Source organism: Lolium perenne, chromosome 4 (assembly GCF_019359855.2).
Source record: "Lolium perenne isolate Kyuss_39 chromosome 4, Kyuss_2.0, whole genome shotgun sequence".
In the NCBI taxonomy this organism is placed as follows: Eukaryota; Viridiplantae; Streptophyta; class Magnoliopsida; order Poales; family Poaceae; genus Lolium; species Lolium perenne.
The window spans coordinates 226945509-226960447 of NC_067247.2; positions in this window are offsets into that span (position 1 = coordinate 226945509).

Sequence of the window (14939 nt, forward strand, 5' to 3'; positions counted from 1 at the left end):
TTTCATCTTTTACAATATTTTGTATGTAAGTATTTGCATGGCAATTATCAACACAATAAAGATGACGTCCATGTAGGATGCTATTCATATCAAAAGCACTCATATCTACCAAAGAAGTTTTCCTTGATAACTCTTCATACCCCAAAAATAATGTAAGTTCATCATCATGATTAGGAGTAATCATGCCATCATAACACAAACTTGCAGTACTCATTGGATTCGAAAGGCTATTATCATAGCCTGAGCATTGAAAATTTAAATGACCTACTTCATAGCAAAGTTCACAAACAAAAGGGTAGAGGGTACAAACTTTTTCACCAAGATCATTTAAAACCCTTTCCCACATTCTAGTTTTTTCATTCCTGTGATAGATACAATATTCTTCTTTGATTTTATTCTTTTCACAAGGTCTAAGTGCTCCACAAAAATTAACATGCTTATAAGAAATGGTACTTTCAGAAGTTTGAGCATGTTCATTGCAATCATCAATAACAGTTTCATTTTTCATGCAAGTGTCTTTATAAGGTTCATGATACATGTCACAATTTCCTTTAGGAACATTAATATGAGAAGCAAAATCTCTACAGCAATCAACAATAATTTTAGGATCAAGACCATATTTAGCACTAAGCTCTTGAAAATCAGCAATTTCAGCGAAAGACTTAATGCAATCATACTCATAGTTTATACATGATTCTTTACCTTTGTCGTTATCTCAATCTTCAGTATTGCTTGGAATTGCTTCAAGAAGATCCCACTTAGCTTCAACCTCTTTACTTGCGAACCTAAAAGCCTTGCATAAAAATTATTAATAACAATATTACTGGGAGCTCATGAGTGGGACATTTGAGCATTATCGACTTCAATCTCCCCCATGCTTGGGCAATACTTTCTTCATCATGAGGATGAAAATTATGAATATAATTCCTATCTAAATGCATTTCATGAGGAGGATAAAATTTGAAGTAAAAGAGAGGTTCAAGCTCCCTCCACTCTGAATGATGAGGATCATCTAGTAGCTGATACCACTCCCTTGCTTTGCCCTTAAGTGAAAATGGAAATAATTTCTTCATGTCATTTTCTCTTGATAAACCTGCAATTTTAAACAACTCACAAAGTTCTTTAAGTTTCAACAAGTGATCACTTGGATGGACTGTTCCATCCTTAGCATAACGTTCATCCATGATCTTTTCAACAATTTTCATAGGTATTTTAAAAGGAAAACTTTTATTAGGTTGATTTAAGATATCACAAGCATGATTAGAATTATCACATATGGGAGATAAAATATCATCAGATAAAATTTTCTCCTCTAAAGCTGGGGGACTAAAAAGATCATAAAAACTAGCTTCCCAAGCTTAGACTTTGATGAGGACATGATTACCTCCGATTTGAAGGCATATCTTGGTGAAAAAGATGAGACTACGTCGAGGACGACTTCAATTCAAGTAGGGGAGGACAACCTATGGGAAGGAAATTTTTTTTTTTTTTTTTTTTTTCGGGGGGGGGGGATAGCCCCATCAAGTGGTATCAGATTTCAGGTTGCTCGGTGAGATTTACAGTTTTACTAGTGTAGATTTGTTTTACCTATAACCCAGAAAAAGCTCCACAAAAATATATTAGGTTTAGATCATCCGTCCCATAGCCCCTGCCAAGCCATTGCATGATCTTTTCAGTTTTTGCTTTTTGAGTCTTTGTCTGCAATCGTTGTGTCGCGTGCTGGTCTTAGCGTCTAGAGTCGTTAGAGTTTCGAGTTCTGATCATAGTAGTCGCGTCGCCGCCGCACCATCTCCGCTTGCAGTCCTCGCCATATCACCGCCACCATACACTTCCGCCACATCTGCCATCAACTCTTTGTTGTCCCCCTTTGATTCCCATCATCGTAGGGTCTTTCTTGATCTTTGTTTCTGAGTTTTTCCGGGTTTTAGATCCGTTTTCTTGGTCAATTTCGCGTTTTCCGTCGGAATCCTGAAAGCAATCTAGCTGCAAAAAAAAAAAAAAAAAAAAAAAAAAAAAAAAATTCCGGTCGCCCGACCATAGAGACCTCTGTGGTCTAGCGCCACAGTAGATTCCAAAAAAAAAAAAAAAAAAAAAAAAAAAAAAATTTCCGGTCGCCGACCATAGAGACCTCTGTGGTCTAGCGCCACAGTAGATTCCCCCGAAAAAAAAAAAAAAAAAAAAAAAAAAAAATTTCCGGTCGCCCGACCATAGAGACCTCTGTGGTCTAGCGCCACAGTAGATTCCCCCCCCAACAAAAAAAAAAAAAAAAAAAAAAAAAAAAAAAATTTCCTTCCCATAGGTTGCTCTATCCTTCAGCGCCAGTTCCGCTGTCCTTTGCATCTTGTGCCGCGTCGTGACCTCGTTGGTGATTTAGGCTCGCGTCTCTAATACGATCTAGCCTAGGACCAAGACAAGACCTTCGTTGAGCATTTACTCAATTTGCATCGCTGATTTGATTACTGTGCCACCATATCACTATACTTTGCCTTCCCAGAGCTCCACAAATTTCTCCACGTGCTTTGTGTCGACACCTGGTAATCGCTTTGGGCAATCTCGGGGAGCAGCTGATCCTTGTTGGTTGCCATATCACCTTCCTCCTGTTTGGTAAGAACTTGTAAGAGCTTTGTATTTTGCTTGACGAATTGCGCGTGAACCACCATATTCCGTAGTTTGTAGGCATATACATTTGTGCTTTTTGGGTACTAACCATGACAGGAATTGAGGACCAAGCCATCGACCCGCGTACCATGACGACTACGGAGCTGCATGTGCAACCATTTACAGGAGATCATGATCAGGTTATATCCTTACCAGTTTATGAGGGTAGATATAATACAGATGCTTATTTTGATTGGGAGTTTGAGGTTGACAATATTTTTGGATGCCATGATTTTAATGAACATGAGAAAGTAAGAATTGCCACCCAAACTTTTATTGATCTTGCTTCCATTTGGTGGGACTGGAATTATAAAGAAAATATTGATAATACACCTACTACTTGGGTAGATTTAAAATCTGTTTTGAGACGTAAATTTGTGCCTCTTTCTCATCAACGTGAACTGCTCCGCAAACTTGAACAATTAGAACAAGGTACTAATACTGTGCATGTTTACTATCAGGAATTTAAATTTTACATGTACCGTTGTGATATAAAGGAATTTGAGGAAAGTACTAGAAACATGTTTTTCAATGGCTTGAACCCTGATATTAAGGTTTTGTTTACGTATATTCCTCATTCTACTATTGGTATATATGTTCGAGCTTGTGCTTTTGAGAAACACATACAGGAGAAAACGTTGGACCATTCCAACTCCTTCAAGTCATGCACACTAGCACCGGTTGTTTCATCCAACGTTCCACACATGAATATTGTTGTGCGAGTTGCCCAGCCACAGACTTGTGACACGTCGCTGCGGACATCTTCTACGTTGGAGTCACAAGGTAAAAATGAGGGTACTGATTTTGTCCTTCCACATGTGACTAATGAACACCATGATGATCTAGATATGTCATGTGATGATTTGTCTATTGAGTTGATTGAGGATAGAGTTGTCGCTTTGAAACAATCTCATGATCACACATTGGAGATGCTTCCTAGTTTTGTTAATCCACTTGAAATTGGTAACTACCATGTTCATATTAATATACCATGTGTGGAGTTCACTGATGATTTGGCCACGCCGCCTATATTAGAGGATCATTATACTGATTTGCAAGTACCATGTGATCAAACCACTAAAATTATCATTGATATGACTAGCAATCTTTTGGTTGACTCTAGTTATGATAGACCTACAGATTTGTGTGTACCATGTGTTGTTTTTCGTTCCTCTATTGATATGAGTGTACCAACGGAGACTTTTGTTTCCAAGTATGATCATGTGTTAGGAACTTGTGTGAATGATATACCAACTATGTTGAGTACACCTGCTATACAAGTTAATTCTTCCATATCAATGAGTGTACAAACTGAAATTTTTGCTCCTGATAATGCACCTTGTGACTTGAAAGTTGACTCTAGTATGGATCATATAAAACTGGTTATGAACAATGAAGTGTTGGCTCATTCTCATGCTAATTCTTTGTTTTCTGTTGTGATGGATCCACCTATATCTTTGTCATATGCTAGACATAAAATTGATGAACTTCCTTGTTTAAAGAGTGTCTACGCCCCCGATGTTACATTTAATTTGGTTGGGGAGTATGTCAGCAACAATGTTTTTATGGTACATAGGATTTGCATCATGTGTGATGATTCTTATAGTTCCAATAAACCTGAATTTGTATATATGCTTTTTCATTTTGATATGACCTCCAATGTTGGTATTCATTCTATGCCAAATAACTTGCTGCAAAATTGTTTAATTCAACATGACGTGGCTAGTAAATTTGAGACCTTACATTTTGGTTTACCAACTTTGGGATGGTTTAATGATGAGCATTATAATTTGAAAGGAGTTAATATGTGCTTCACTTATATCTGCAAACTGAGTTGTGATAAATGTTTAATGGGAACTAATGAGCTTCTACGCTACTATAATACTGGTATATGTACAAAATTAAATGGAAAACATGACAGAGCTGTTAAAACGGATGACATATACATATACCATGCATATACCTTGTCTCTTTTGTTAGCATGTTTACAGAATAAACATCGCCGAGGACGGCTTTTCTTTCAAGAAAGGGAGGATGATGAGGACATGATTACCTCCGATTTGAAGGCATATCTTGGTGAAAAAGATGAGACTACGTCGAGGACGACTTCAATTCAAGTAGGGGAGGAAAATGGAAGCCAAACCCGTAAAAACTCTAGCAGCAGTTGATGAAGTAACTTGTATAATTCATCCAATCATCATTGCTTCATTATGATAGGGCAAAGGTGTCCGATCTTTCGATGAGATGAAGATAATTCGATTTGTTGGTGGAGTTCGTGCTTGACGATCCGACTACACGTGCAAAGCTCGTGCGCCAATGCAATCGCTAGGACAATCTCCGGGAGTTACTGATCTTGCGGATGCACGATCAGCCTGACCAGCAAGGGTCTTAATTCCTACCTGAAATCGAGAACAAGTAAGAACTAAAGATGCAATCAGAATATTGCGAATAGAGATGAAAGCTTGATTGATAATGGTGGGATTCTGAATAGTCGGTCTTGTTCTGGGCGTTGGCCTCAAAAGAAGTACACGTAGTTGCAACAATTGGCTAACTTTTAATCTAATCAAAATCCAAGTTCTAATGACGGCTACAGAGGGATATATATGGGGGAAGACAAGGGATTTTCGTCCAACCAGCTAGGGTTGGCCAAAAACACCCCTAAATGGGCCTTCCTCCACTTATATGGCCTCTTAAAATCCCCTAAAATACCTAATCCGAAAATACATGGGCCTGGCCCATTAAATAAGGTGACGCAGCACCAAAACTAACTCTTTGGACGAATTTTATGATGGAGTAACTTGTATAATTCATCCAAGCATCGTTGCTTCACTATGGTGGCTTCAATGTTCTGAAATCCTCGCTTGCAACGCCATCCTGAATCCTTGCAGGTCTGCTGCCATCTCCATGCATGTTCCTAATCCAATGCTTGGCGTCCATGCTAGATCCATTCCTAAATAATATAAATACATTTGATTTAGGCAGCATCATATTCTCATATATATTAGGAAGGATTCCTAGTAACGAAGGTACCTGAGATGTGGTTGTAGGAGTATTGGTTGTATCTATCATAGAGATGTCCTCATCAGACTTTTCCATAGTATTAGAAATAATGGTGTCCACGGAATTCATACTAATAATATTGCTATTAGCATGCAAATAAAGTTCCATAGGTTTTTCAATTTTTTCTTCAAACACGTCATGTCCTAACTCAAGATAAATACTATAAAGCTCTATTTTTTTGTTATTTTTCATTAAGCCTATCTAGTGAAAATAAAAACAAGAAACAAAAAAGATATATTATTACAAAATATAAAGGAAATAACTTCGAGCACTCACCAGCACCTAGAAGACTTAGTAGCCATAGGATGTGAGTACCTTTTATCTTACCTCCCCGGCAACGGCGCCAGAAAAGAGCTTGATGTATACACACACTTCTTTTCTTGTAGACAATGTTGGGCCTCCAAATGCAGAGGTTCTAGAACAGTAGCAAGTTTCTCTTAAGTGAATCACCCATCGAACTCAGGGAGGTAGAGGTAAAAGATATACCTCTCAAGAAACCCTGCAATTACGATACAAGAAGTCTCTTGTGTCCCCAACACACCTAATACACTTGTCAGGCGTATAGGTGCACTAGTTCAGCGAAGAGATAGTGAAATACAAGTAATATGGATGATTGTAAGTAGTAATTGCAATCTAAAATAAAAATAGTGGCAAGCAAACATGTAGCAGAACTGGTTGTAAACGGTATTTCAATGCTTGGAAACAAGGCCTAGGGATCATACTTTCACTAGTGGACACTTTCAACAATGATATCAATTCAATACATAAATATTATCTCTTCACACATGCTACTCTGAACCACTCTCCGGTTGGATAACAAACACAAATTCACTGTGTAGGGCTGCATAAGAACTCCTAAAAGTTCGCATTCCCAATCTATGGACGCCCCATGCTATCAATTTGAGCATACAAAGATGGTACTAACAAGACACCACAAGTCATAAGTATTGAGACACACACGGTATGCACACCGTCACCTTCACACCATGGGACAAGATGTCCCCGGAGATCACATAATAAAACCACTTGAGTAGCATAATAGTTGAAGCATAACATCTACTTATTCATCTAGATTACAAAGCTCACGATCACATAAATATCACACCATGGGAGAGAGATAGACCACATAGCTACCGGTAAAGCCCTCAACCTCGGGGGATAACTAGTCCCTCCTCATCATAGGAGGCATCACCAACGATGAAGATGACGGTGGAGTCGATGGAGATGGCTCCGGTGGCAATTCCCCATCCCAGCAGAAACTGGTTGTAAACGGTATTTCAATGCTTGGAAACAAGGCCTACAAATCATACTTTCACTAGTGGACACTCTCAACAATGATATCAATTGAATACATAAATATTATCTCTTCACACATGCTACTCTGAACCACTCTCCGGTTGGATAACAAACACAAATTCACTGCGTAGGGCTGCATAAGCACTCCTTAAAGTTCGCATTCCCAATCTATGGACACCCCACACTATCACTTTGAGCATACAAATATGGTACTAACAAGACACCACAATTCATAAGTATTGAGACACACACGGTATGCACACCGTCACCTTCATATCATGGGACAAGGTGTCCCCGAAGATCACATAATAAAACCACTTCAGTAGAATAATAGTTAAAGAATAACATCTACTTATTCAACTAGATTACAAAGCTAACGATCACACATGGGAGAGAGAGATAGATCACATAGCTACCGGTAAAGCCCTCAACATCGGGGGAGAACTAGTCCCTCCTCATCATAGGAGGCAACAACAGCGATGAAGATGGCGGCGGAATCGATGGAGATGGCTCCGGGGCACCCTATCCCGGCAGGGTGCCGGAACAGAGACTTATGTCCACCAAAACTTGTCTGCAACGGTGGCGGAGCTACGAAACTTTTCTTTGACGGAGGCTGGATGATTTAGGGTTTTTGCGTCGGGAGGCTTCTTATAGGCGGAAGGGCTAGGCTGGTGGGCGCTAGGGGGGCCCACACCACCCCATGGCGTGGCCAGGGCTAGGGCCGCGCCAAGTCATGGTGTGGCCCCTCTCTGGCCCTCCTCCGTCTCTGTTTTGGACTCCGTCTTCGTATCGGGAAAAAATAGGAGGTTTGGCTTTTGTTTCGTCCAATTCCGAGAATATTTCCTGTACAACTTTTCTTAAATACAGAATAGCAGAAAACAGGGAACTGGAACTGTGGCAGCTTGTCAATAGGTTAGTTCCGTAAAATGCATAAAAATGCAACGAAGTGTAAACAAAACCTATAGAAATTTGTGTAAAACAAGCATGGAGCATGAAAAAATTATAGATACATTTGCAACGTATCATGGCGCTGCGCCTTAGACCTCTCAATCAAGGCGGACCACCGCTTCTCCACCGAGCATAGGGAAAGGCTACGCGAGGACAAGGAGAGGCAGAGCGCGGCGTACGAGAAGTTGAGATTCGGCCGGGCGGGGCCATCCAACGCACCGCCGGGCGGCCAATAGGCTACAAGTGTAGCAATGTAGCCAATTTGTAATATATAACTAAAATGAAAAATATTTATTTTAGCTAAAAAATCTATCGGGGCCACCACATTGGGGACGCCGGTGTAGGAACCCATTCCCCAAACGGAGGATGGCGTGCCGGCGCCCCGGATACGGTAGTGCCGGCGCACCTGCTGGCGGGCGGGGGGAGGGGGGGGGGCACCGGTAGAGATGCTCTAAGAACACCAATGCTATGAATCAAACGGTTTCTAAGGATGAAAATCCTACAATATTCTTTGAATGAAGAGGCCCCTTACTAGGATTACTAGGATGTGTGATGAGGTGAGGACATCTCCAATGGGGCGACGCAAAGCGGGTGCACAAATTGTCCGCGCGCGTCCATTTGCTTTGCCTCGCGGACGCGAAAATGGTCGTTTTTGTCCGCGGGTCTGTTTGCGCCTGGGGGTGCCTCCAGCGGCCGACGCATATTATTTTTCCAACTTTTTTTCTTCTCTTTTTCATTTAAACATAGTTGCACACACTACACAAACTAATACATAATTGTGAACAAGGTTTTACACAAACTAATACATAGTTTGGAACATGGTTTACACAAACTAATACATAGTTCAAACATTACAAAATGAGGAAACCTAACTAGTGTTGGATTCACAGATTTCGTATTTTCGCTGCCAAGAAAGAACATTGTTAGGCAGTCTTAGTCACCCAAACTTGAAAATCCAGCTGGTAATGATAGCCATGTTGGTCCATTCGAGGATGAACATCTTGAAACCACCACTAGCGGCTTCAATTGGTCCGTGGCCATATTCGCTGCAAACAAATAACACTTTGATAGTTTTAACTATCGGTGTCCAAGGCGGACTCACCGGTGTGGTAGTGCCAGCGGCATGATGTGTCGTCGAACACCTTGACGATCATCTCGCCGTCCCCCTCATAGAGGAAGGTGAGCTGGCAGCGGGCCCAAGAGCGAGGTCGCGGGCGAACTTGTCCCACCCGGTGTGCAGATACATCTTACCTTGCCCGTCGAATAAGACCACAACATGCCACCGGCAGAAGTTGCAGATGGCCTCCCGTAGCTGCAACTGGGCCGGCTCGACACCATCAAAGAACTCGGCGAACTTGTCCGGGAGCCGCTTGATGCTGAGGGGGTCCTCGTCGATGCGGAGGAGGAACTCAAAGCACCGGTCCTCCTGCGAAGACGGCGATGACACATGCGACGGGAGACCGTGTGGCCGTAGCTACTCCACCTCGGCGGCCCCGACCCCGGGGGCGGCCACTCCCGCAGCCTTGACCACCTCGACGGACACTTGGACCCGCCATGGAGTTCCTCGCGGGGCTGGTTGCGTCGCAGGAAGAGCTAGGCGGAGCTACGGTGGAGGTTGTGGCAGCTAGGGTTTGTGTGGAGGAGTGGATGAGAAAGACGAGTGTGCGCCCTCTTTATATAGGCCGGATGCAGGCGTTGGGCGCGACACGTGTGGCATCGCCATTACTTCGTTGGCAAAGGCGGGCGGCGGCCGTTCGGTAGGCGAGGCATCACCATTAAAGTGGCCACAGACTGCCGAAGCGACGCCTCGGCACCAGACGCATCGAGCCTGGCTCGCTACCAGGCGGGTCTAACAAAACGTCCGCTAGACGCGAGCGGACACTCGGGGCATCCAACATCCGCATAGATACATCCGAGGCGCATATTTAGGCCAGATTTGTGTCTCCGCGGATAGCCCGGACATTATGCGTCGAGCCGGTGGGCCTAGTCCCAGATGCAATTTTCGACCGTCAGTTTGCGACGGCCCCGTTGGAGATGCCTGAGGTCATATACTATAATGCGTTCACTGTACATGTCGTGCATAAAGTAATAACATAAAAATGATACTAGTAAATTTGCTTTAACCAAAAGCTTGTTGCTTTATTATAAAGTGAAAGGTGATGGATAGTTTGTTCAAGGCTCGAGGAGGATGTGTGTTGTTAGTGGGGACTGGTGAGTACCTAGGAATCGCATGCGATGCGCCAATGGATGGATAGACCCACACACTAGCTAGATAGAAATGTGGCACGTAGGGCTTGAAGCTAACATTGCACCATGGGATGCTTCTGCGTGTCGGCAGTGTACATGTGAGACAGGTCGATACGGACGTTCCGCTAGCTGCCCAAATATTCTCCGTATCTATTCCAACTTTTTGTTCATGGCGCATTAGACAGAGAGGGAGAGCTCTTTCCATCGTGTGTCCTGCATACGTACGTACGCTTCTGCTTGGCCGGTACGGCGCGAGATGACCGCATGCAGCATGCATATGGGACGTGTTTTTGTCCTGTTTTTTCGATCATATTATCTCCGTTTCAAAATATAACTTTTTAAGGATAAATTGGATTTATAAAAAGCATACATTTCGGAACGGAGCTACTATAAGCTAACATGCTCCCAATTCTCTCTATCCTAAAAAAAATATGGCAGATTTATCTAAATTTAATATTTCTATACATTAAATCACATTTAAATACATCTAAAATTTTAATAATCTACAACATCTTCAAGTTACATAAATTTATCGATACAATCTCGAATCTATCAATTAGAGCATCTCCACCAGCGCCCCCGATAGCGGCCTCGATAGCAATTAGGCGGCCGGGAGCGAAAATGGGCTCGCACCGGCGCGCCCCAAACGGCGCCGGCGATTTTTGGAGCCCAATAGAAGCGCCGGCAACCCCGTGCCGGCCCCTTCGCCAAGGGCGCGAATCGGAAGTGCCGGCGCCTCGCGGGGCTGCAAATTTTGGGCGTGGGAGCCGCCTGTCAGCCACACAACAACAAAATATACATCTTCTCCCCCAAAATCCTGTCCCCTCCGCCGCTCATTTCTCCCGCCAGCCGCTCCATCTCCCATCCAGCCTCCAGCCCGAAAAACCCTCGCCGCCGCGCCATGGCACCGAAGAGAAAGGCTCCGATGAAGGCAGCAAAGCCGCCGACGAAGGCGCCGCCGAAGACGCGCACCGTCGCGCCGAAGGAGAAGCCGGCGACCATGACGCAGTCGGAGTGGGAGACGGAGATGGACCGCCGCGCCTTCATCACGGCCAATCGCATGAGGCGCCGCATCGCCGCCCTCGAAGCAGCGAAAGCGGTGGCTTCTGCGGAAGCGTGCCCGAGCTTGGCCGGTGGCCTGAACAGCATCTCGAGCTCCCCGTCGTCGCCCTGTTACTACGCGGGGTACACCGCAGACGCGTCGTCGATCTCGCAGATGCGGCTGTCGTAGATGGACGGCCGCACCCGCTACTCCCCCGAGTTCGGCGACATCGACATGACCGTCGACAACAACGGCATGTTCTCGCCGGAATCAACGGCTCAGGGCAGCGGCGCCTTCCGCTTCCCCGACCTGAACGATTCGCCGGATCTGCGCCGCACCGAGGGCCACATGACGGACGGCACCGGCCTTCCCCGCTACCTCTTCCCCGACGACGACACACGCACCCAGCAGGTGTTCGGTAGGACGTCTGGCGTGTCCATGGGGCAGGACGAGGTTCGTTTCCTTTGTTTCCACGTGTTGTGTGCATCGTAGACACCGGTGGCGACTAAAAGTTTGCAACTTTATGCGTAGATTGCCGGTGAGGAGGAGATCCTGAACGGCATCATACGCGGCCCTGCCTACGAACCCCCGATCGACGACTATGGAGAAGAGGCCGACGAGGACGAAGGTTAGGAGGAAGTCCAGGAGGAGCTGATCGACGCCGAGACCGGCACCAGCGTGAGGAGGACGCGCAGGCGTAACGCCGGCACTCGTTGTCCGAGGTGGAGGTCCTTGGAGGATGAATGCCTTATCGAGGCGTGGAAGCAAGTGAGTTTTTGCGCCATCACAGGCGCAAACCAAACCGGGGGCAAGTACTACAAGCGCACTCTCGATTGTTTCAACGAGAAGAAGAACTACGGTGATTACGCCACCATGGAGATGAACCGGAATGAGGGCGCCCTCTGTCACCGTTGGAACTTGATCAAGGGGGCGTGTAGCAAGTTCCACGGCTACTATGAGAAGATCAAGGCACGGAAGGAGAGCGGCAAGACGATGGTCGATTGGGTATGATCTACGCCTATCTTATTTGCATATGAATTGATGATGCATATGAATTGTTGATCAATGTTGGTGCATATGAATTGATGATGCATATGAAAATTGATGATCAATGTTGGTGCATATGAATTGATGATGCATATGAATTGATGATCAATGTTGGTGCATATGAATTGATGATCAAATGTTGTTTCATTGTTTTGCATCATATGTTGTTAGATGCACGACGCTATCGACATGTACAAGCACCAAAACGAGGACAAGGACTTCCCGTTTATGCATTGCTACAACAAGCTCCAAGGTTGCAAGAAATGGGACGACTTCCTCTCCACTCTCTTGAAGGACGGGGAAGGTGGGCCGGTTGATCCAGCCGGTGCCTCCATCAGGCGCCCCATTGGCAACAAGAAGGCCAAGGCCGACAGGAATGCGGCGCCGGTTTTGGCAGCCATGGACGCCTCCAACGAGAAGATGATCACCAACTTCTCAGTGGAGAACAAGGAAGCCGCCGATAGAGCCGCCGTCGTGTGGCAGGCCATCCTCGACAAGCAATACGCCAAGATCGAGTTGGAGAGGGAGAGGGTGGAGGCGGCGAAGATGGAAGCTCACGCCGCTGCCATGAAGGCCACCAACGAAGCGACGCAGCTATCGTTGGCCAAAATGTCTCAAGAATCTAAGATCTTGATGGCCTACATGGAGAAGATGGACCCCTTGGCGCGGGCGTGGCACGAGATGTACCGCGAGCGCATCGGCCAAGAGGTGATGGCGGCGCGAGCTGTGTCGGCGTCTCCCCCGGCACCATCCGCATTCATGTCTACACCGGCACCGTCCCCATTCATGTCTCCCCCGGCACCGTCCCCGTTCATGTGTGCCCCGGCACCGTCGACGTTCTTGCCTTCCCCGACGACCGTGGATCCTGTTGCAGCGATGGAGCTGCCGCCGGTCGCCGATGAGGAAGTCGTCGAGGTTGCGCCGCTGGTGACCTCCTTCATTTGATCATGTGATCATGTGGCTTGGAAGCTCTTTTTTGCGCCGGAAACGGCGATCTGATGGCCGTGTGTTGGCCCAAACTTCTTATTCCAAACCTATTCGTATTTGGTGGATGTGTGTTGGCCCAAACTTCTTATTTGTAGACTTATTCGAATTTCTATGATTGTGTTTGAGATTTCAAATTCAAATTATCTATCGGGGCCGCCTGTTTAGGGGCGCCGGTGTGGGAGCAGCTCCCCAAATGGAGGATGCTGTGCCGGCGCCCCCCAAACGGAGGTGCCGGCGCCCCTACCGGCGCCTATTTGGGAGCTACCGGTGGAGATGCCCTTACATGCAGCACGGATCGTGCAAACGTCGATTTCAAACTACGGACGCACAAGACTGCTCTGTTTTCTTCTAGGAATGCTAACAAGTGCAAGTTTAGTCGTAAGAATCTACTAGCACAAAAGCCGTGCGTTGCTACGGCTCAACACTAAATGAAATGTTTTTTATATATTCCAATCAGTGCTTATCTAAGTCAAATCCAAATGATATGGAGTCCTTGATCCATATGTCTTCTGTACCGCACGATAGTGAAAACCACATAACACAAACTTTAAATTCGTAATCATGAAAATCGTATCTCGCCGAGAGGCGGGGACTTTCTTACTGCCGTCGTCACTGAGTAAAACGCCTGGATGAACTTCTCAACCACGTTCTAGTCGAACCGATCCCCATGCTCTTCAAACCAATGTCGTCATGGATATGACGAAACCAATTCGAATAATCGTTTTACTCGTGTGCACCAAATCAATGCGACCATCTAAAATATCTCACATACATCACATATCTCTGAAACTGCTCATATTTAAAATCACAATTATACGTTAGCATCTTGATTAAAGCATGCCATAGAGAAAAAAAGACCAGGAAATGGAAGAACACTAAGATAAAAAAAAAAATACTACGGCCATGGGCACTACAAACAGGAGGTGTGTGCCCTCAACTGTACTAACCAAAGTTTCCAATAGAATGTAAGCATTATTCACAACCAGGACAACAAAGAAAATACACTAATATGAGCGCATAGAGCTACAAACAATCAACACCTGATGGTCCTGATTGATTGATTCCGCTGTCAAAATCATTTGAACAAACATGTACAGAACACTGCTAGCTTACGGCCACAAACAATCAACGTCGGATTGATTAAGCTCTCAATGAAGTAGTAGCCTTCTAGACGCTAACCTGTTGTGCAACATATGGGTGGCATGGGCCATGTGAAAGCCATCTTCTTGAAGAGGCTAGCTTAGAGCATCTCCACCGGCTCCGATAGCGGTCCCGATAGTATTTTGGGGGCCGGCAGCGAAAATAGGCTCGCACCGGCGAGTTCCAAACGGTGCCGGCCAATTTTGGAGCCCAGTAGAATCGCTAGCAACCCCGTGTCGGCCTCTTCGCGAAGGGCGCGAATCGGGCGCCGGCACCTCGCTGCACGTCTGAAAACGAGTGTGGGCTCCGCCTGGCAGCCAGACACACCGATTTTCCACCTCCTACACACGCCCGAGCCGACTCCCACCCCTCTAGATCGCCACCGTCGCCGTCGTCGCCGCGCCCCTGCTTGCAATAGACACCGCCGACTGTATAGGAACCGCCGTCCATCGACACGGCCGCCACCCCCTCGACTAGCGGCCGCTGTTTCGCCCGGAACAGAGCTTGCCGCCAC